This window comes from Bubalus bubalis, chromosome 7, assembly GCF_019923935.1.
Source record: "Bubalus bubalis isolate 160015118507 breed Murrah chromosome 7, NDDB_SH_1, whole genome shotgun sequence".
Classification (NCBI taxonomy): domain Eukaryota; kingdom Metazoa; phylum Chordata; class Mammalia; order Artiodactyla; family Bovidae; genus Bubalus; species Bubalus bubalis.
In genome coordinates, this window is record NC_059163.1 from 59,250,983 (window position 1) to 59,273,913 (window position 22,931).

The 22,931-nt window shown below is 41.8% G+C and overlaps 2 protein-coding genes across 14 annotated transcripts in view; one reads left to right on the plus strand and one right to left on the minus strand.

The window, feature by feature from the left end:
- Positions 1-3,033, minus strand: part of FAM114A1 (family with sequence similarity 114 member A1) — a 65,883-nt gene extending 62,850 nt beyond the window's left edge. For 3 of the 4 annotated variants that reach the window (XM_025290169.3, XM_025290168.3, XM_044945984.2), the window contains exon 1: positions 2,882-3,033. The gene's annotated coding sequence lies outside the window, so the exon portion shown is untranslated. The remainder of the gene's footprint in view (positions 1-2,881) is intronic. The other variant, XM_025290171.3, reaches the window with a different exon arrangement.
- Positions 3,034-3,043: 10 nt separating this feature from the next.
- Positions 3,044-22,931, plus strand: part of TLR6 (toll like receptor 6) — a 38,073-nt gene continuing 18,185 nt past the window's right edge. For 6 of the 10 annotated variants that reach the window (XM_025290166.2, XR_006552274.1, XR_006552275.1 and 3 more), the window contains exons 1-2: positions 10,383-10,433; positions 11,963-12,051. The gene's annotated coding sequence lies outside the window, so the exon portion shown is untranslated. Of the gene's footprint in view, positions 3,176-6,385; positions 6,459-10,315; positions 10,434-11,962; positions 12,052-12,410; positions 12,460-22,931 lie in introns of those variants that run through there. The other 4 variants (XM_025290162.2, XM_025290165.3, XM_025290163.3 and 1 more) reach the window with 4 other exon arrangements.

Sequence of the window (22,931 nt, forward strand, 5' to 3'; positions counted from 1 at the left end):
AGTAAACTCCAAGAAGAGGAAGAGTGGCATATAAAGAAGCCTTTGTGGGCTGGGAATATAAGTTAGTTTTTCATGAGTCAATTCATTCATCACCTAAAATGCTCCCAGAACTATGCTAGGTATTGGAGCAACAATTTCATGGCTCCAAAAATAAGTTTAAAACGGAAGACATCCTTCAGAAAACGAATAATCTGTTTCCATCTGATTCCTGGTCAGTGAAGGTCCAGGAAACTACTGCCTCTAACACGAAATGGTTAAATGATGATGTAAACAGCACATCACAGCAGGTAAAGAAGTGCCTGAACTAGACTGATCTCATACAAGGGAGAACCTGGAAAGAGGCTTTGACAGTTATTAAGGCATGATGGGAAAAGAGTATGTGCTAGGAATGAATCTAGACATGCAGAACGGATGCTATGTGGCTGGGCCAACAGCCACATGGAGGAATATCAAGGGATGGGAGGGATGGATGCTGAGGTGGAAAGAATTGTGCTCTGATCTCTCTATCTCTCTGCGGGTGTATAGCCCACTCATTCTCGTTGGGCTTCCTCACTTCCTCCTCTGGAAAGTAAGGGTGGACATAACGATCTGCATACTTTGTTCCCCAATAACAGACTGCAGGACTGGGACCGGCCTGTGATGACAGAGAAAAATGAGGACAAGATAGTGTTTCATCAGTCTAAATTTATTCAACGTAAAGGACTGCCTTCATCTTGCAAGTTTAACCTTCATGCTTTTCTTGGTATTAAAACATCTTTCATTTTATGAAATAGTATTGGAGTGCATGGATTTGTTAAATGGTCTCACTTGGCAAAATAAGAAGTTGGTAATACAATAAATACCCTGTGTGAGATCACTGCCTCCAAATTTAAAAAGTGTCAGTCAGTGAAAGACCAGGAACAAAAACTGTGGATGACAGGATCTTAACCAGGTTGCAAGAGTTCCAATGGTACTTGACAAGTATGTGTACCCAGAGCCCAGACTCTTTTTCCTCCAGTTTGGCTTCCACATGTCTGCCAGGTAATTTTATGAAACACGAATAAGGATCTTTTTGCTCCCCTGTTTAAAAAACATGAGGTTTAAACACCTTTGCACGGCATCTGGGGCCCCTCATAGACCAGCTCCACTTTCTCTGTAAGCCTCCTGGAACTCTCAACTCACCAGACAGCACATTTTCCATCACTGCCCAGGCAGCTCATAAATATCTCCCACCTTTGCTTATGCTGGGTTTTCTGACCAGGATGCCCTGCCTCCAACTGCCTGGCAAAGTCCTGTTTTTGTTTTTGTTTTCTCAGTGTCTAGAATCACTTTCATCAACTCAATGGACATGAGTTTGAGCAAACTGCAGGAGATAGTAAAGGACAGGGAAGCCTGGTGCACTGTAGTTTATGGGATGGCAGAGTCTAACATGACTCAGCAGCTGAACAACAATGTTACTTTCTACTTTGAAATTTTCCCAAATTTGCCCCTCTCCTTCCAATGTTTTAGAAGATACATTGCATAGACTTCTATGACATTTTTAAGGAGTATTTATTTCTGTATCATTTTTTAAAAATAGACATTTATTTGTCTCTCCTCCAGAACTGTGACCAACAAGCACCTAGATTGTTTTCCGACACTCTAGTATTTACTAAACTGAAATATATTGTTTGATATTGATTAAAGAGAAACAATGTGTGATGTAAGCCTGGTCTAATAATGTCTGAATCTGTGAGAATCAGCAAGGCTCCTTCCCACCCTCAAATTCCTTCTGCACTGGCTCCAAGGAGCCTCAGATCCCACCCTCAAAGTTCCCTTCTTTTGCTTAGAACTTATGCCCTAAGGAGTTTATCAGATTTTTTCCTGAGCTTAGCAAAGGAAGGAAAGACAGGGAATGGACACAGGTGAGGTGGGGAAGGGGCAAGGGAGGAAACGAGGGCAGAGAAGGCTCTGAGGAGAAAGCCTGCCTACTTAGTTTTCTCAGGGTGGACGAGGTCTTCTGGAGTTCGAGACATTGATTTTAAAAGCCACCCGCTTGACCCTCTCAAGACGTTTAGGATGAGAACTGATGGCATCGAAGGACAGAGAGATCACCCTGACAGTTCATGCAGAGAGTTCTTCCTACTCCAGGAAAGGGCAGTGAAGTTCAGGCGCCTGATCTGAGATGGTTAGAAAAGCCTGGTTCCAGGGAAGAAGACGAGCGACTGGGCCGGCGGGTGGGGGTGTTGAGGTGGGGGGTGGGGCTCAACCTGGGGGCTGTGAATAGAGGTGCTGCTGGCTCAGGGTGCTAGCTGGGGTGGAAGCGCCGGCAGTGCCGGCGTCTGCAGCGGGAGAGATGATGGATGATGAGCTTGGGTGGGAGGGCAAGGCCGGAGCTCGGCTTTTCCAGGCCAAGGGCTGGCGAACCCCGGGATGGGGCTTGCTTCGCCTGTGCCCGCAGCTGCGGAGACACCGCAGCCTGCCTCTCACTGGGACCTGGGACCTGGGACCTGGGGGAAACTTTTTCAGACTTGCTTTGCGCTGGGACCGAATACTTCAGGAGCACAAGACAGGCTCCGCAGAGGTTCACGCCGGCCGAGGGGGCAGAGCAGGAGTGCGGGCGTGTGGGTGTGTGCATGAGCGTGGACCTGGAGCGACACACACTCACACACACACACTCACACGCCCGCACCCACGCGGGGCCCTCGGCCGCGCCGCCCGCGCCTGCCCGGACCTTCACCTCCAGGGCCGTTCCCTCCGATCCTGTGCCCGGTGCCCAGCCCCTGCCGACTCGGGGAACCGAACGGGATAAACAGAGATGGCAGGGTCTCCCCATCACCCCGCGGCAGCTGTCCCCGCATCTTCCCGCCCCCGCGCCCGCCCGGGGAAGGGGGTGAAGGCGAGAGGTGCCCGGGGCTCTTACCGCTCAGGCGGCCGAGTGCGCGCGGGAGCGCCTCCGGGTCCCGCCCCGCCACGTCGGCAGGGCTGGCGGGGACGCGGCCGGAGGGCGGGTGGGAGGGGGACAGGGCGGGCTGGCCGAGCTGCCCCGCCCCGCGGCCCCACCAGGGCCCCGCCCCCGTGGCCCCATCCCGGCCCGGAGCGCGGCGGAGGTCCGGGCACCCCCTCACCCAGGCTGCTGGGTTCGAGGAGGGGGGGTCCCGGCCGCACTTCCGACCAACCATCGGAAACTTGGTTTTTCCGAACTTCGTGCCGCCTGGTGAGCTGGAGGGGCGGCCACCCCCGCCCGGGGCGGATCTTGGGGCTCTCCTGTTGCCTTTGCTTCCTTTAAAAGCGCCCAGGAAACTGCGCAGTTAAACCAGGAAAGGGTTGCTCAAGTTCAGTAAGAGTTTTCGATCCCACTCCTCCGCCACCGGCGCCCACCCCCCCACCCTCCGGCCATGGTGCTTTAAATAGCTTTCCCTTACCCTGTTTGTGAGAGTGTCATCTGATTTAAAACCAGTCAACCGAATAAAAACACTTTCTAGAAGGCCAGTTTGGAAACGTGGATCAAAATTCAAATGTGTTAGCATTGGCCCAGGAATTCCACGTCTGCGAATGTGTACTAAATAAACAGTCAAATGTGCACACATGTATGTCCAAGGATGTTGACTGTGATTGTTTATGCCAGAGAAAACAACCCGGAAATAAACTGTCCTCCCAACAAAAGATTGGTGAAGTAATTTTTAGTAACTTGAAACGACCAGGTATGCTGTGGTCGTTAGAAATTACAACTCTAAGTCCAGTTTGTTGATATGGAAGGAAGGCGGGCCGTAGCCGAATATTAAGAGAGGGCAGGGGAAACTTAGAACAGCGCATGTACAGTATAAACCTATTCTTGTGAATATATAGTATATTTTTATATAAAAAGGAGATTTTAATTTTGAAAGCAGTTATTTTTTTCTGAGTTCTTCAGTGGTGTTAGCAGATTGTATTCCAGGTGTGTTTTGGTATGCCACAGACACCGTGACTGTGACTTATGTGTGCCTTGGGTCAAAGAACCCACCTGCTGATGCAGGAGACATTAGAGATACCGGTTGGATCCTTGGGTCCGGAAAATGCCCTGGAGGAGGGCATGGCAACCGGACCCACTCCAGTATTCTTGCCTGGAAAGTTCCATGGACAGAGGAGCCTGGCAGGCTGTAGTCCACAGGGTCGCAAAGAGTCGGAGGCAACTGAAGCGACTTAGCACTGGGCACAGCAAGTTCCTTTGCCAAACCTGCCCCTCTCTACCCTGCTGAAAGGCAACAGCCCAATCAGGCATTCCACCCCCCACCCGTTTTTTTAATTTTAATTTTAATTTTTATTTTATATTGGAGTATAGTCAGTTAACAATGTCATGTTAGTTTCAAGTGTATAGCAAAGGGATTCAGTTATACACATTCATGTATCTATTCTTTTTCAAATTCTTTCCTATTCAGGTTATTGCAGAATACTGAGCACAGTTCCCTGTGCTATACAATAATTCCTTGTTGGTTATCTATTTTATATAGATCAATCCCAAACTCCTAATCTATCCCCCTCCTCCCCCCCCACAACAATAAGTTTGTTCTCAAAGTCTGTGAATCTTTCTGTTTTGTAAAAAAAAGTTCATTTGTACAATTTTTAAAAGATTTTACATATAAGCACCACTATATTTGTCTTTCTTTGTCTGACTTCACTTAGTATGATGATGTCTAGGTCCATCTATGTTGCTGCAAATAGCATTATTTCATTCTTTTTAATGGCTGAGTAATATTCCATTGTATATGTACCACCTTTTCTTTATCCAGTCATCTGTAGACATTTAGGTTGCTTCCATGTCTGGACTATTGTAAACAAGGTTGCAATGAACATTGGGGTGCATGTAGCCTTTCAAACCATGTTTTTCTCCAGATACATGTCCAGGAGTGGGATTGTTGGATCTATGATAGTTCTAGTTTTAGTTTTTAAGTTTTATTTTTAGTTTTTTAAGGAACGTCCCTATAGTTCTCCATAGTGACTGTACCAATTTACATTCCTACTAACAGTGTAGGAGGGTTCCCTTTTCTCCACACCTCCTCCAGCATTTATTCTTTGTAGATTTTTTGATGATGGCTATTGGGAGAAGGCAATGGCAACCCACTCCAGTACTCTTGCCTGGAAAATCCCATGGACTGAGGGGCCTGGTAGGCGGCAGTCCATGGGGTCGCTAAGAATCGGACACGACTGAACGACTTCACTTTCACTTTTCACTTTCATGCATTGGAGAAGGAAATGGCAACCCACTCCAGTGTTCTTGCCTGGAGAATCCCAGGGACGGGGGAGCCTGGTGGGCTGCCGTCTCTGGGGTCGCACAGAGTCGGACACGACTGAAGCGACTTAGCAGCAGCAGCAGCATACTGACTGATGTGAGATGACATCTAGTTATAGTTTTGATTTGCATTTCTCTAATAATTAGCAATGTTGAATGTCTTTTCATGTATCTCTTGGTCAGCTATATGTCTTCTTTGGAAGAATGTCTGTTTAGGTCTTCTTATTTATTTATTTTAATTGAGCCTCATTCAGTTCAGTTCAGTTCAGTCGCTCAGTCGTGTCTGACTCTTTGTAACCCCATGAATTGCAGCACGCCAGGCCTCCCTGTCCAGCACCAACTCCCAGAGTTTACTCAAACTCACGTCCATCGAGTCAGTGATGCCATCCAGCCATCTCATCCTCTGTCGTCCCCTTCTCCTCCTGCCCCCAATCCCTCCCAGCATCAGAGTCTTTTCCAATGAGTTAACTCTTCACAGCAGGTGGCCAAAGTACTGGAGCTTCAGCTTCAGCATCAGTCCTTCCAATGAACATCCAGGACTGATCTCTTTTAGGATGGACTGGTTGGATCTCCTTGCAGTCCAAAGGACTCTCAAGAGTCTTCTCCAACACCACAGTTCAAAAGCATCAATTCTTCGGCGCTCAGGTTTTTTCACAGTGAGCCTCATTAGTTGTTTGTAAATTTTAGAGACTAATCCCTTGTTGGTTGCAAATATTTTCTCCCATTCTGTATGTTGTCATTTCATTTTGTTTATGGTTTCCTTTGCTGTGTAAACACTTTTGAGTTTAATTAGGTCCCATTTGTTTTTGTTTTTATTTCCATCACTCTAGGAGACAGCTTGAAAAAGATATTGCCTCTATTTATGTAAAGAGTGTTCTGCTTATGTTTTCTTCTAAGAGTTTTATAGTATCTGGTCTTACATATAGGTTTTTAATCCATTTTGAGTTTATTTTTGTGTATGGTGTTAAAGAATATTCTAATTTCCTATTCCTTACATATAGCTGTTCAGTTTTTCCAGCACCATTTATTGAAGAGATTGGTTTTTTCCATTGTATAGTTTTGCCTCCTTTGTCATAGATTAATTGACCATAGGTGTGTCAGTTTATTTATGGGCTTTCTATTCTGTCCCATTGATTTCTATTTCTGTTTTTGTGCCAGTATCATACCATTTTGATTACTGTGGCTTTGTGTATAGTCTGAAGTCAGGATGCCTGATTCCTCCAGCAATCAAGTAAGAAAACTTTTCATATCCCTCTAACTGTGTTAAATGCTGCTGGTAGTTACGATGAAAGTTGAGACTTGACCTTTGGATTTGGCAGTGTGGTCATTGGTGACCTTCACAAGGGTTGTTTCTCTGGAGCTGAAGGGAAGGATACTTGCATTGAGTGGGTTTGAGAGAATGGGAGGAGAATAATTAGAGACAGTGAGTGAAACAACTCTTTCAAGGATTTCTGGTGTAAAGAAGAGCAGAGTCTGGCATTTAGATCTCAGGGTCTCCGATCCTCACTGGGTTGGAGTAGAATCACCTGAAGAATTTTCAAAGTAGTACTGATGGCCGACTCCATCCCAGACTGTTTAAGTCAGGATCTCTGGACATATGTGAGAGCTCCTGTTTCCTCACATTCTGACCAACATTGGGGGTATTATGTTTGTTGTTGTTCAGTCGCTCAGTTGTGTCCGACTCTTTGTGACCTCATGGACTGCAGCACAGCGGGGTTCCCTGTCCTTTATTATCTCTTGGAGTTTGCTCAAACTCATGTCCATTGAGTCGGGGATGCCATCCAACCATCTCGTCTTCTGTCATCCCCTTCTCCTCCTGCCCTCAGTCTTTCTCAGCATCTGGGTCTCTTCCAATGAGTCTGCTCTTTGCATCAGGTGGCCAAAATATTGAAACTTCATCTTCAGCATCAGTCCTTCCAATGAATACTCAGAATTGATTTCCTGTAGAATTGACTGGTTTGATCTCCTTGCTGTCCAAGGGACTCTCAAGACTCTTCTCCAACACCACACAGTTCGAAGGGGATATTATAGATATTTTAATTTTTTCCCTCAAAGGGGTGTAAATGGTGTCTCTCAGTTGTCTGAAGGTTATCCATTTGTTTATATCCTTTGCAATTCCACCACCCCTGATTGGGTTTGTTAGTCATTTTAATATGGATTTATGGGAACTTTTTATATATTTCTAAAAGTAACCTTTTTGTGTTGCATGTTTCTCTTGGAATGTGGCTTTAAAAAAAATTCAGCACATTTTGGTTTTAATATTAATATTTGAATTATCAGTTTTATTTCAAGTGGTTTGTATATTTTATGATATAGATCATTTTCATATAATTTATTTCCAAGCTGTTGGTAGGTGATTTATTTATTGATTTTAGAGAAAGTTTTTTTAAAGAGCAAGAATCACTAAAGTAGTGCTTTGCTTCTGTATGCGGACAGTATATTTGCTGGCTTTAGACTATTTTACTTATCCTGCTATAATGCTATTTTGTTTTTTAAAAATAAAAGTAATGCATGTACATAGCAAAGACACTAAAACAGGACAAAAGAGTGTAAAAGAATGAGTAAAAATATCTCCCTCCCTTGGTTCTTCTGCTCAAAGGTAACAGCTTTTTAAATATCCCCTCAGAAAAAAAGGAAATGGCAACCCACTTTGGTACTCTTGCCTGGACAATCCCATGGACAGAGGAGCCTGGTGGGCTACAGTCCATGGGGTCTCAAGGAGTCGGACCCATCTGAGCGACTTCACTTTCACTTTTCACTTTCATGCATTGGAGAAGGAAATGGCAACCCACTCCAGTGTTCTTGCCTGGAGAATCCCAGGGACGGGGGAGCCTGGTGGGCTGCCATCTATGGGGTTGCGCAGAGTCGGACACGACTGAAGCGACTTAGCAGCAGCAGCAGAAAAAAAAGATTTTTATGCAGATGTCAGCATAACTATGTTGACCCTTGTGTTAGATGCCTGTGGCTGCCGTAAAATATTCCCACAAATTGGTGGTTTAAAACAAGAGAAATTGATTCTTTCACACTTTTTGATGCTTGAAATCCTAAATCAAGGTGCTGACAGGGCTGCTAGCTTCTGGTGGTTCCGGGCATTCCTTGGCTGTGGCCGCAGACTTCTAATCTCTGCCTCTGTTTTCACCTGGTCTGTTCCTTTTCTGTGTGTGTGTGTGTGTGTGTGTGTCCTTTGTGTATGTCTTGCTCCTGGCAAAAAGATAACCTATGCAGGTGTCTGAGGGACCAGATTGTATATAAATGCTGTCACGCTCTCCTATTCTTCTTTTCTTTGCTTTTCTTCATTTAACAGTATATCCTGAAGTCTTTCCACCTCAGCATAAAAAATGTAAGACTTGCATAAAATTCCAAAACTCTTTACTATAATGACTTGTCTTCTTGGACAATCACTATTTCAGCCACTTTTTATTATTGTCTTGCCTAAAACTCTTAAGTGTTAGTCGCTCAGTCGTGTCCAACTCTTCGTGACCCCATGGACCATGGCCGCCAGGCTTCTCTGTCCGTGGGGTTCTTAGGCAAGAATACTGGAATGGGTTGCCATTCCCTCTTCCCAGGGATCTTCCCAACCCAGGCATCGAACTCAGTTCTCCCTCATTGCAGGCTGATTCTTTAATGGCTGAGCCACCAGGAAAGTCTGAAAAACTCATAAGCACTCCCATCTTATGAATGAACAAATGGAGTCTTTGGGGTTAAGTCATTTGCCCAGGGCCACACAGCTAGGGCACAGCCTTGGGAGGACTTCTGCCCAGCATTGCCTGTTTGTTCCACTGTCATGCCATCTTCCATATCACCTGAATTTTGTGGGTTTTGTCATCTCCTTAAAGACATTTCTCAGAATCATAATAGCCTCACAAGAATAGTCTCCTTGTTCCCAGAAACCGGTGTTATTATGCAATGCCCTAAGGAGCATTTGTGACCAAACCTTACAAACATCTTGTCACCATGTGATGCGGCCACATCAGCAGTGATGTGTGTGTGCGTATTTCTTAAAGACCCATGTTCTTTGAAATTCCCTCAAACCCATAGCTGGTTCCTTTCTCCTCTGTTTCACAAAGCTGGTTTCCAAGGGTCAGAGACCCACTCCTCTCTAGCCATCTCTTCTGCTCATTTAGCAGAGACCCAGCCACTCCTTGCTGATCCTCCCCCGGCCTGCAAAGGCTTCCCTTTATGTTTGATGAGTAAGAATGAATCTCGAGAAGCTGGCCTTTCCTTTCCTGCTGAAAGCAGAAGTGATTCTTATCCTGATGTCCAACTTTGTTGTGGATCAGACAGTAGGGTCTTAACTTATTTTTTTAATGATGGGAAATAATGCCAAAGACTGGGATTAATTATAGACTAACTATTTAACTCATGTGTTCAGTTCCTTACAGAACCTCATTTAAGGGAGCGTCTTGGAAATAAGGTATCCTGGATGCCTGAAGTATCTTGTTAACTAGACATCCTCTTTTTGTATCATCAACCTTTTTTTATATTGCTCTAAATTATTCTAAATGGCCTTTATTTTTTATTTTTATTTTTTTTAAATGGCCTTTAGAAAATTAATTTTTAATTAGTCTTGCAGGATCTCACTATTATTTATTTTTCTAGAATTAAAAATGAAAACATCTAGCCATACCAAATGTTGGTCAGAACATGGAGAAACAGAATGCAATTTCCCCCAGGTGTGCTAACTATTAAACTTTCTTAAAAGCTGATTTTTAAAAAAACAGTTCTGGAAACTAAGCTTATTTTATTTTAGTCTCCCAGGTCGCTAAAATAATGCTCCAAAATTGCTTAATCATGGTAGTTGCAATTATTTTGGAAATATTAAATATGATGATAAAACAGGCTAAGTTGAATAACTTTCCACTGTGGTGACAATTTAACACTCAGGTTGCAAACTCTTACAGATAAATATTCTCTTAGAAAAACATTTTTCTTCACATTGACATTGTTATCAGATGGGTGATGATATAAATTTAAAATTTTGATTACTGTTTAAGTCTGTAGCTCAGAAAAACCTACTGATCCATGTGCTTTGCTCAGGACCTTAGAAGGGAAATACGTGTGCAGGAGTAATTACAGTAAAGTCCGACAGATGGCGCAAAACCGTTTCTATGATACTGCTTTACTTAGACTAAGGACTTGCATTTTGTCAAGCTCTTTTTCCGTACCTTTAGAAGTTCTTTTCTCTCCTTCTGAGAAAGAAATCTTGGTAAGTAAGAAGGCTTTTGTGGCTTTTACAAATTATGGCATAATTACTTCAAATAAACAAGAAAATGCTAGCGGTTGTATAGGAAATAGGTCAAGTTTTTGCAAAATGCTTTTAAGGTGATTTTTTTTTTTAATGTTGCAAACGTTCTTTCTGTTATACAAGAAAGACGAAGATATGGCTATCTTGAAAGACACAGAAATAACTAGCACTTGTCATATTTAAGGGAAAAAAAGCTAACTGACGTTATTGCTTTCTTCCGTTTTTGTCTACTACATTCTGTCTTTTCACGTTTTCCTGGTTCCATGACAACTATCCTATCGCATGTTATATGTTTTTATACTAGACATGAGTGTTTGATTCTCGCTGTAACACGGTCTGGAATCATTTATTTGTGTCTGCCACTTATTTATAAGCATTTGAAAGCAGGGATTTAACTTGTGCTATTCGTATTTATACGCCCCAGCATTGACGGTCTGGGGCAGGGCTGGCACGTACTACACTCAGAATAAACAGTTATTAAATGAAGGAAGTGGCAGTGACCGGCCCAGAACTTGCCTTTTTCAACTTTCTCACCCAAACTTTGACAAATAAAACAATATTTCTCTTGCATATTTGTTGATTTGATTATGGAATCTCAAGTTTTTCTGGTCTTTCATTTTTCATAGTTTTGATTTTCATAGATCTTATCTACTTTTTTTTCTTGATACAGAGCGTCTTGCATCTGTCTCCCCCCATCTTTCATTTGATGCATTAAAGAAAAAAAATTTTTTTTAACTTTTTGTCTCTTTCACTTCCTTAAAAAAAAAAAAAAAAACCTGTGAGCTCTCTAATCTTCTGTTCTTTTGTCTCACTTTTTCCCCCCTTCTTTTTCAGACAAACTCTTGGCTTAAATGTAAACACTAGGAACCACATTAGGGTATAAATGATCTGGGAGGAATCTTTGTGTTTTGGAGGCAGGGTAATATAAGGGAAGCTGATCAACTTTCCCACATAGTGGCTGTGTTTCAGTTCCCTGAACACAGACACCATCCAGAGACCTTTCAGTGGGTTTTCATTCAGAGATGTCAATTATCTATCAGGAGGAAGAAATTCTCCCTCTCTCTCTCTTTTCCCACACAAATAATACAAGTGTGTTTCTTTAATATTAGCTATATTTTCAGACAAGTCTTTCAAGTTATAAAAGATGTTCAAAATTAGAAATTTTGGAAATATACAAAAGTTACAAGAAAAAATTAAATTCATCTATGATTTAAGAGATCTAGAGATAATCGCTATTAGCATTTTGTTTATTTCTTTCCATTCTTTTCTCCCCCAGGCGTTGTGTATATGTTAGATTTTAATCATATTCAACAATACTAGAGTCCTACTATGCACAGAATTTTGTATTCTTTTATTCATTTAACATTATTTTATAGACTTTCCCCCACAAAGTGCAGTATTTATGGCTGCATATATTGTTCCATAGTATGGGTGTACATAACTGATTAAACAATTTTCTATACTTTTAGTCATTATGATTTTTTTTTCAGTTTTTCATCCTGATGAGCATCCTCATAGTAGTATTTTTATGTGTATTTCTTTAGAAGAAATTTTGAGAAGTAGAATTGCTAAAATAAAGGTAAGCATATTTTTAAGGAATTTATCTATGTGACCAAGTTGCTTTTCAGAAAAGTTGTACTAATTTTTCATTCCTGCCAGAATTAAATGAGAGTTCTCATTTTAGTCCCACCTGCCAACCTTGGGTATTATATTTTTGAATTTCCCCAATTTGGTAGGTGAAAATAATCATGCCTTTAAAAAAAATATTTAAGAAAAAAATCCCGTTTGATTCACTGTATCTTTTCATACTTAAATATCATAAATTATAGGCATGCTAATGTTTCATCTCTAAAGGCTTCATTCTGTATCTCTAAAAGAAGTACATTTTCCTAATGTATCCATATAACATTATAAAAGTTAGCATTTTTATCTTAACAGACTCTAATGCCTGGTGCCTCTTAAAATCCTCTCTCCACTTGTTACTCAGGTAACTTTTACAGCAGATCTGTCTAAAATAAGATTCAGTCTAATATCACAAGTTTCATTTAGATGTTATATATTTTTTTATTTAATATGATTTTTAATTGTTGTGAAATTGGACATTAGTCATATTATTCACTGTTGATTTTGAAGAGGTAAATTTTCTGAGCAAATAATGTGCTCTTCTTAATTTTAAACGTCCAAAATTTGAAAGATACAGGGAACGACTAAAAGGAAAATAAACCCCCCTTAAAATTTTACCATGAAGAAATCACCACTGTTAATATCTTGATATGTATCTTGTATTTTTCCATATGTATGTACATATTAACTGCTGTACATTTTATAAGTAAACTACTTTTGTCACATATATATAGTGAGCAGTTTTCCATGGAGTTAGATTTTCATTATTTTTAAAGGCCACACAGTGGTATTTAATTGTATGGAGATACCATAATTTATTTGACAATCTGCTTGCTACTTTTGGACAGATTTTTAAAAAATAATTTATTTTGTACTGGCCCCTGTATTGTTCTCTTTTACTGGTTCTAACAGGTTTTCAACTACTTCTCTTGGATTTTCTACAGTGACAATCATATAATTAAAAATAATGATAATTTTATTTCCTCCACTCCAATATTCCTGTCTCTCATCCCCCACCTGCTTCATTACAATGGCTAGAACTTATAGAACAGTGTTAAATAATAGTGGGGATCCTTGAGGGACTTCCCTGGTGGTCCAGTGACTGAGACTTCAGCCTCTTCATTCGGCAACTGAAGAGTTCACGTGCCACAACTAAAGATCCTGCATGCGGCAACTAAGACCCAGTGCAGACAGAGAAGTAAATAAACAGTTTTAAGAAATAGTGGGCATCCTTGACATTGACCTTCATGGAAATGCTTTGGGAGTAGGATATTGGTTTAAGTCAGATACATTGACCTTCATGGAAATGCTTTGGGAGTAGGATATTGGTTTAAGTCAGATACTTGATATAGTCTTTATCAAGTTTTAGAAGTATCTTTTGCATGTATACTTTAATTAACATGTTTTTAGTCAAAGATGAATGCTGAATTTTATCAAGTGAATTTTTAATGTCTATGGAGATGCTCGTCTTTTTTTCCTTTAATCCATTGCTGTGTAATTGTCATGGATTTGCTAATAATAAGTCATGGTTACAAACCCAAAACATCTGAATTAATCATCGTGTGTTATTTCTTCAGCACAGAGCGAGATTGAATAGAGTTTCTCATATCTGATCTTTTCCCTGCTACCAAATAGTTGGAGTGTATCTTTTTTATTTGTATTTTATAATAATTACTCTTAATTTTATAATATACATACTTAAACATATATTTTTCTAACAGAATATTGAGTTACTTGGTATATATAGCTTCTTCTTAGTCAGGCAAGGATTGTAACATGCTTTTGGTCCACTTTCTCCCTCTCCCTCCACCATCCACTAACCCCTTGTTAACACTGGCAATTTAAATTTCAGATTGTTAGTAAAATGCCCTTCAATCTGTATTAGGACTTAGCAATACACTTTGTACTTTCTTTTCAAAGTGCTCCTTTTTGATTCCCAATTTATTCGAGTCAGTTTCTTTTTCAGAGCATAGAGTCTATCCTTTAGTAATATGGTGGGTCTGTCTTCCACATTTTTTTAGCATTTCTTTCGTATATTTAATCTCTTTGGCTTCTTGGACTGTATTTTGGGAAAATGCCTCTCCTTGGTCTTCTCTCTCACTCATTCTTACATTAGCAGTGCCACTCTGCAGTTCAACTCACCCAGTAAGTCTTCCATTTCAGTTATTAAGTTTTTAATGTTCATGATTCCTACTCCATTCCTTTTTAGAGTTTTCTCTCTCTGAGGACACCTGTCTGTTACAGATGCCTGTTTTTCTCTTTTATCTCTGTCTCCTTGGGTGTTAATGTCTCTCATAGTTTGTGTTTGGTTCCTTTCTGTCACAGTGTTTACTGGTGAAAGTGTCATGCTTCTTGTTTGTGCAACTCAAATTGTGAATGATAGTTAGATAATAGTCCTCAGTCCGACTCTTTGTGACCCCATGGACTGTAGCCTTCCAGGCTCCTCTGACCATGGGATTCTCCAGGCAAGGAAAGGTAGCCATTCCTTTCTCCAGGGGATCTTCCTGACTTAGGGGTTGAACCTGGGTCTCCTGCATCGCAGGCGGATTCTTTACCATCTGAGCCACCAGGGATGCTTATGTATAACTGCTTGTTGATCTGTTTTCACAGCCTGCTTGTTGGAGGGGTGGACCAAGCTAGTCTGTATTAATTTCATTTTGCTGCTGTAACAAATTACCACAAGCTTAGTAGCTTAAAAAGAACACTTTATCATTTTACAGTTCTGTAGGCTAGCAGTCCAACACTGGTCTTGTTGGGTTTAAGTTAAGGTGTTGGCAAGTCTGCATTGCTTCTGGAGGCTCTGGGGGAGAATCCACTTACTTGCCTTTTGAGCTTCTAGAGGCTGCCTGCATACTTTGATTCATGGCCCCCTTCCTCAAGGAAGGTCATGTCCTTCTCATATCACATCACTCTGACCTCTTCTGCCTCTGTCTTCCACTTCTAAAGATACTTGTGATTGCATTGGGCCCACTCGTGTAAATTTTAAGATCTACTGATTAGCAACCTTAATGCTACCTGCAGCTTTAAATCCCCCTTTCCATGTAACAGCATATTTACAAATCCTGGGATTAGGAAGTAGACATCTCTGGAAGGCTGGTATTGTCTGTCATAGTTCGATCTGCTTGTGGATTTCAGAGACTTCTCTTGGTTTCAGTTCCCCTAAACACTTCCCTTTCTGATTTTATATCTGTGTGTATTTCATCGTTTTGGGGATTTAGGGCAAGAGATGGTGGCTAGAGCAAGTGCCCATCACCCTGTTGACTCTCACCATTTTTAATGTTTATAGTTGAAAATGTGGTTTTCTTGATCCAGAGATTATTTAGAACATTTTTAAAAGTGACTTTAAAAATTTATTTTGTAGACAGAAATATGACTGTACTATGGGCAGTTGGAAAATGCTGTGTTGAAGCAGCAGGGAGGGACTTTTCACTGCTATGTGCCAGTTTGTAATGAAATTTCCCCAACCAGGAAGAGTTTTTACTCTTCCAAAGTATGATTTATTGAAACTACTCATCTCTTAACCATTTTGCAATGTCCAGTATACCCTCCAGTAATGAACAGTAGGTCTTTCTGTTAATAAAACTGAACGACAAGTGGTCAAAATCTGTTCTCAGTTATACTAGCTACACAGGATCCTATTTAAGAAATGTGGTTGTCTGCTCTGGTCCCCTGGGGCCTCCTAGATGCTTTTTGTGTGGAGATCAGACCCTAAATGGGATTGAGAAAGCGTTGCAGTTCTAGCCCTTTGTCCTGGTAGCAAATATTGAGTCCATGGGGTCATACACCTGCCTCTTCTCAACCAGGTCATCTTTTCTCATTCACTCTGCATCGTTGTCATGAGAGGCAATGTCTGTCATCCACTGTAGAAGGGTGAGACTTTCTGGGCTCTGGGAAGACTGTTCTCTTTTATTTGCACCCACTTTATTCTGATGTGCCTTCTGATTCCTTCAATGTACTTTTTAATATTTCTCTATCATCTCCTGTTTTATCAGCATGTCAACTGTAGGAATTTGATGATCCCAGATTATCAAGTGCCAAATCCTGCCTCTCTGAATTTGGTGCTTCTGGTCTAATGTGAGTTGGAGAAACCCATACCCATTTGTATGGGAATTATGTCTGAAAATAAGATCCTATAACTAAAAACATGTTCCTGTGAATGGGAAGAGCAGAGTGTGTGTGTTGTGTCAGCTGCCCCTTGTGGGTCTGGGAAGGCACCGCTAACCTCTGCCTGTAGGTGGTTCCAGGCAGCTGTGGTGTGGGCATTCTGGTGTAGCTGGAGGAGGCTGCTCTGTGGCCATCACAACTGCCACCGCTGCTCTCAGGACGCTGCTGTGGGAGGTAGGTGGCTGTGGGGCCTGGTCTGTCCTGGCCAACTCTTGTTCCCTGTGGGTGCTCATAGGTGTTTTTCTGTGCAGATCAGAGCTGGAGTGGCACAGACTCATGAGTGTGTCTGAATTGCTAGGATTGGCTTCTTGCTTGACCTTTGGCCTAACTTTAGTTACCCCTCTGTCTCAGTCACAGTCAGGGGGTCTGTGGGCTGGTGTGTCTGCCTCCACCCCTCAGCTAGTCATCAATGCCAGGTTGGCCTGTATTAACTGTATCTTCTCAAATGGCTCCACACAGCATAGCATTATCTCTGCTAGGCCAGCTACAGCTGGTTTTGGTGAAGTCCAGTTCACGGAGTTAGTGTAAGTAGTTCTTTCTGGTAACATAAATGTGGCCTCATTCTTATCTTCATCTGTTGTTGTTCAGTCACTAAGTCATGTCTGACTCTTGGGGACGTCATAGACTTCAGTACACCAGGCTCTTCTGTCCTCCACTATCTCTTGGAATTTGTTCAAATTCACATCCCATGAGTTGGTGATGCTATCTAACCATCTCATCCTTTGTCACCTCCTTCTCTTCTTGCCTTCAATCTTTCCCAGAATTAGGGTCTTTTCCAGTGAGTCAGCTCTTTGCATCAGGTGGTCAAAGTATTGGAGCTTCAGCTTCAGCATAAATTGTTCCAATGACTATTCAGGGTTGATTTCCTTTATGATTGACTGGTTTGATCTCCTTAAAGTCCAAGGGACTTTCAAGAGTCTTCTCCACCACCACAATTAGAAAGCATCAATTCTTCAGCGCTCAGTCTTCTTTATGGTCCAACTCTGATTTCTCACATTTTCATCTACCCTCATAAAAGGATTCACCCCCGGTCATATGCCATAGACATTTAGGGGTCAAGCTGCTGGTGGATGGGCCTTCCAATCAGGCCTCAGGGACTTGTCAACCACCTTCCTCCCCATCCTTTTCACTTCATATTGCTTTAGGCAAACTGAGTTGAGCATCTGAAGATCTAGCCCACTGTTGGCATGGATCTGCAACACTCACCCAGAGGACCTCTCAGGCTCATCTCAAAATTCAGATGCACAGACTCCAATAGGTCACACTTGCGTGCGTGCTCCATCGGTTCAGTCATGTCCAACTCTTTGTGACCTTATGGACTGTAACCCTTCAGGCTTCTCTGTCCATGGGATTTTCTAGGCAAGAATACTGGAATGGGTTGCCATTTCCTTCTCCAGGGCATCTACCACACCCAGGGATGCAACCTGTATCTCTTACATCTCCTGCATTGGCAGGTGGGTTCTTAACCAGTAGTGCCTCCTGGGAAGCCCAGGCCACAGTTGGTCCCACTTTACTAAGAAAGATACAGGAGAGGAAATAGAGCTCAGGTTTCCAACACAGTTCTTTCCGCCTGGGTGCTACTTACTATTCAGTGGTCATATTTTTTAAATTACTTGCATTGGCCTTGCTGGGTCTTTGTTGTGGCACATCAGTTGTGCTTTGTGGGATCTTAGTTCCATGACCAGGGATTGAACCTGTGCCCCCTGCATTGGGAGTATAGGGTTTTATACCCTGGACCACCAGGGGAGTCCCTTAAATAGTCATCTTTACCAGAAGTGCTTTTTTCTGAGAACCCAGCTGACATTCCCCATGTTTCAGGTTTTCAGAAAAGAGATCAGATTAGTCCATGAATAAGGAGAGAAATGGATTTGTTAACCCCTCACCCATGGTGGGGTGGTATCTCTGGTTGCAGCAGATGGCTGAAGCAGTACCAAATTGAATACTGATGTAGACTCAAGAACGTCTGTAGTTTCTGGCAGTAGCTCCTTGTTTACCCTTTTGAATAATTTTAGATGATTAAACTGACCAGTAAAACATTTTGAGGGGAGAAGAGGACTGTCCTTTGAAAGAGAAAAAAAGTATTCTGAGTCCAGTGAAAAGAGACCATGGTCATGTAGTTAACTTTTAAGACAATTGATTTAAAGTCTTTGTCAAGCAAATCAGTGCATATGCTTCTTCGGGGACAGTTTCTATTGACTTCTTTTCTTCTCTCTTCTTTTTTTTTTTTTTTAAATTAATGGACTTTATTTTTTAGAGCAGTTTTTGGTTTATAGAAAATTTGAGTAAATAGGTTAGACAACTCCCAAATGTCCCTTTTTTCACTCGACACAATTTTCCCTATTATAACATTTTTCATTAGTGGTCTATTTATTATAATTGATGAACTGATATTGATATATTATTAACATCTATAACCTAGATAGCATATTAAAAAGCAGAGACATTACTTTGTCAACAAAGGTCCGTCTAGTCAAGGCTATGGTTTTTCCGGTGGTCATGTTTGAATGTGAGAGTTGGACTGTGAAGAAAGCTGAGTGCCGAAGAATCAATGCTTTTGAACTGTGGAGTTGGAGAAGACTCTTGAGAGTCCCTTGGACTGCAAGGAGATCCAACCAGTCCATCCCAAAGGAGATCAGTCCTGGGTGTTCATTGGAAGGACTGATGCTAAAGCTGAAACTCCAATACTCTGGCCACCTCATGCGAAGAGTTGACTCATTGGAAAAGACTCTGATGCTGGGAGGGATTGGGGGCAGGAGGAGAAGGGGACGACAGAGGATGAGATGTGGCTGGATGGCATGACTGACTCCATGGACGCGAGTCTGAGTGAACTCCGGGAGTTGGTGATGGACAGGGAGGCCTGGTGTGCTGTGATTCATGGGGACGCAAAGAGTCGGACATGACTGAGCGACTGAACTGAACTGATACTTTATATTTGAGCATTACTTTACTAACATGTGAGATGAGTGCAATTGTACGGTAGTTTGAGCATTCTTTGGCATTGCCTTTCTTTGGGATTGGAATGAAAACTGACCTTTTCCAGTCCTGTGGCCACTGCTGAGTTTTCCAAATTTGCTGGCATATTGAGTGCAGCACTTTCACAGCATCATCTTTCAGGATTTGAAAGAGCTCAACTGGAATTCCATCACCTCCACTTTGTCCGTAGTGATGCTTTTTAAGGCCCACTTGACTTCACATTCCAGGATGTCTGGCTCTAGGTGAATGATCACACCATCGTGATTATCTTGGTCATGAAGATCTTTTTGTACAGTTCTTCTGTGTATTCTTGCCACCTCTTCCATACCATTTCTGTCCTTTATTGAGCCCATCTTTGTGTGAAATGTTCCCTTGGTATCTCTAATTTTCCTGAAGAGATCTCTAGTCCTTCCCATTATGTTGTTTTCCTCTATTTCTTTGCATTGATCCCTGAGGAAGGCTTTCTTATCTCTCTCCTTGCTATCCTTTGGAACTCTGCATTCAAATGGGAATATTTTTCCTCTTCTCCTTTGCTTTTCACTTCTCTTCTTTTCACAGCTATTTGTAAGGCCTCCTCAGACAGCCATTTTGCTTTTTTGCATTTCTTTTCCATGGGGATTGTCTTGATCTCTGTCTCCTGTACAATGTCACAAACCTCCATCCATAGTTCATCAGGCACTCTGTCTATCAGATCTAGTCCCTTAAATCTATTTCTCACTTCCACTGTATAATCATAAGGGATTTGATTTAGGTCATACCTGAATGGTCTAGTGGTTTTCCCAACGCTGGGCTGGAAGAAGCACAAGCTGGAATCAAGATTTCCAGGAGAAATATCAATAACCTCAGATATGCAGATGACACCACCCTTATGGCAGAAAGTGAAGAGGAACTAAAAAGCCTCTTGATGGAAGTGAAAGAGGAGAGTGAAAAAGTTGGCTTAAAGCTGAACATTCAGAAAACTAAGATCATGGCATCCAGTCCCATCACTTCATGAGAAGTAGATGGGGAAACAGTGGAAACAGCGTCAGACTTTATTTTTTGGGCTCCAAAATCATTGCAGATGGTGATTGCAGCCATGAAATTAAAAGATGCTTACTCCTTGGAAGGAAAGTTATGACCAACCTAGATAGCATATTCAAAAGCAGAGACATTACTTTGCCAACAAAGGTCTGTCTAGTCAAGGCTATGGTTTTTCCAGTGGTCATGTATGGATGTGAGAGTTGGACTGTGAAGAAAGCTGAGCACTTAAGAATTGATGCTTTTGAACTGTGGTGTTGGAGAAGACTCTTGAGAGTCCCTTGCACTGCAAGGAGATCCAACCAGTCCATCCCAAAGGAGATCAGTTCTGGGTGTTCACTGGAAGGACTGATGCTGAAGCTGAAACTCCAGTACTTTGGCCACCTCATGCGAAGAGTTGACTCATTGGAAAAGAACCTGATGCTGGGGGGGATTGGGGACAGGAGGAGAAGGGGACGACAGTGGATGAGATGGCCGGATGGCATCACCAACTCAATGCATGTGAGTTTGGGTGAACTCCGGGAGTTGGTGATGGACAGGGAGGCCTGGCGTGCTGCAATTCATGGGGTCGCAAAGAGTCGGACACAACTGAGCGACTGAACTGAACTGATACTTTACATTAGGATTCATTCTTTGTGTTGCATTGTCCTATGGGTTTTGACAAATGCATAAGATCATATATCCACCATTATAATATCACATGGACGTAGTTTCAGTGCCCTAAAAATCCTATGTGCTCTGCCTATTCATCCCTCCCTCTAACTCTTGTCAACCACTAATCCTTAATGCCTCTTTAGTTTTGCCTTTTCCAGAACATCAGAGAGTTGGAATGATACAGTTGGTAGCCTTTTCTGATTGACTTCTTCACTTAGCAATCTGAATTTTGGTTCCTCCATGGCTCAACAGGTTATTTCTTTTTGTTGCTGAATAACAATCCATTGGATGGATGTACCACAGCTTGTTTACTGTTTTTACTTGTTGAAGGACATCTTGTTGCTTTCAGTTTGGGGGCAGTTATGAATAAAGCTGTAAACATCCATCTGCAGGATTTTGTGTGGACATAGATTTTTCAGTTCATTTGGGTTAATACCAAGGAGCATGATTGCTGGATCAGATGGTGAGGCCCTGTTTAGCTTTAAGTAAAAAAACTGTCAGACTGTCTCCTAAAGTATCTGTGCCTTTTAAAATTTCAACAGTTAATGAAAGTCCCTGTTGCTCCATATCCGCACCAACATTTAGTGCTGTTTCAGGATTGTTTGGCCATTCTAATAGGTATGTAGTAGTTCCTCATTGAAGAAGGCAATGGCACCCACTCCAGTACTCTTGCCTGGAAAATCCCATGGGCGGAGGAGCCTGGTAGGCTGCAGTCCATGGGGTCGATAAGAGTCGGACACGACTGAGCGACTTCCTTTCACTTTTCACTTTCATGCATTGGAGAAGGAAATGGCAACCCACTCCAGTGTTCTTGCCTGGAGAATCTCAGGGATGGGGGAGCCTGGTGGGCTGCCGTCTCTGGGGTCGCACAGAGTCGGACACTACTGAAGCGACTTAGCAGCAGCAGCAGCAGCAGTTCCTTATTGCTGTTTTAATTTTCAGTTCCCTGATGATATATGGTATTGAGTATCTTTTCATGTCCTTATTTGCCATTTGTATATCTTCCTAGGTGAAATATCTTTTGCCCATTTTTAAATTGCATTGTTTATATTTTGTTGAGTTTTTCTTCATTTATTTTGGATACAAGTTCTTTATCAGATGTGTGTTATACAAATATTTTCTCCCGGTCTATGGCTTGTCTTTTCACGTTCTTAATAGTGTCCTTTGCAAAGCAGAAAAATTTAATTTTAATGAAGTCCAATTTAACATTTTTTTCTTTCATGGATTGTGCTTTTGATGTTGTGTCTAAAAGTCATTGCCAAATTCATGGTCACCTAGATTTTACCCTATATTATCTGATAGAAATTTTATAGTTTTGTATTTTACACTTAGCTCTATCATCTATCTTGAGCTAGAGCATCATTTTTTTTCTTTTTTGCGTGTAGAATGTCTAGTGGTTCCATTACTGTTTGTTAAAGAGACTTTTATCAGTACCACACTGTCTTGATAGCTATAGTTTTATGTAAGACTTGAAGTTGGGTAGTGTCAGTTCTCTAAGTTTGTTCTTTTAATTTTTTTCCCTGTGAATGGACAGTGCTTTCTTTTTTGTCTGCATGCCTCAAGCTTGTTTTCTTCAACCAGACAGTTTGAATATTATAATGTGGTAACCCTGGAAATACTAGAATGTGATAAGTCAGATTTTCCTCTTTCCCAGGGTTTGTTGTTGCTGCTTGCTGCGGGGTGTATTTGTTTGTTTAATAATTTTTTTTCCTTGGAGTATAGTTGCTTTCCAGCGTTGTATTGGTTTCTGCTGTACAGCAAAGTGAATCAGCTGTATGTATTTATATGCCCCCTCTTTTTTGGAGGTTTTTTTACATTTTTATTTATTTATTTTTGGCTCTGCTGGATCTTATTGCTGCACATGGGCTCTCTAGTTGTGGCATCTTATTGTGGACGTTTCTCTTGTTGAGGAGCACAGGCTCTAGGGTGCACTGGCTTAGTGGCATTCGGGCTCGGTAGTTGTGGCACACCGGCTTAGCTGCCTCGAGGCATGTGGGACCTTCCCAGACCAAGGATCAAACTCCTGTC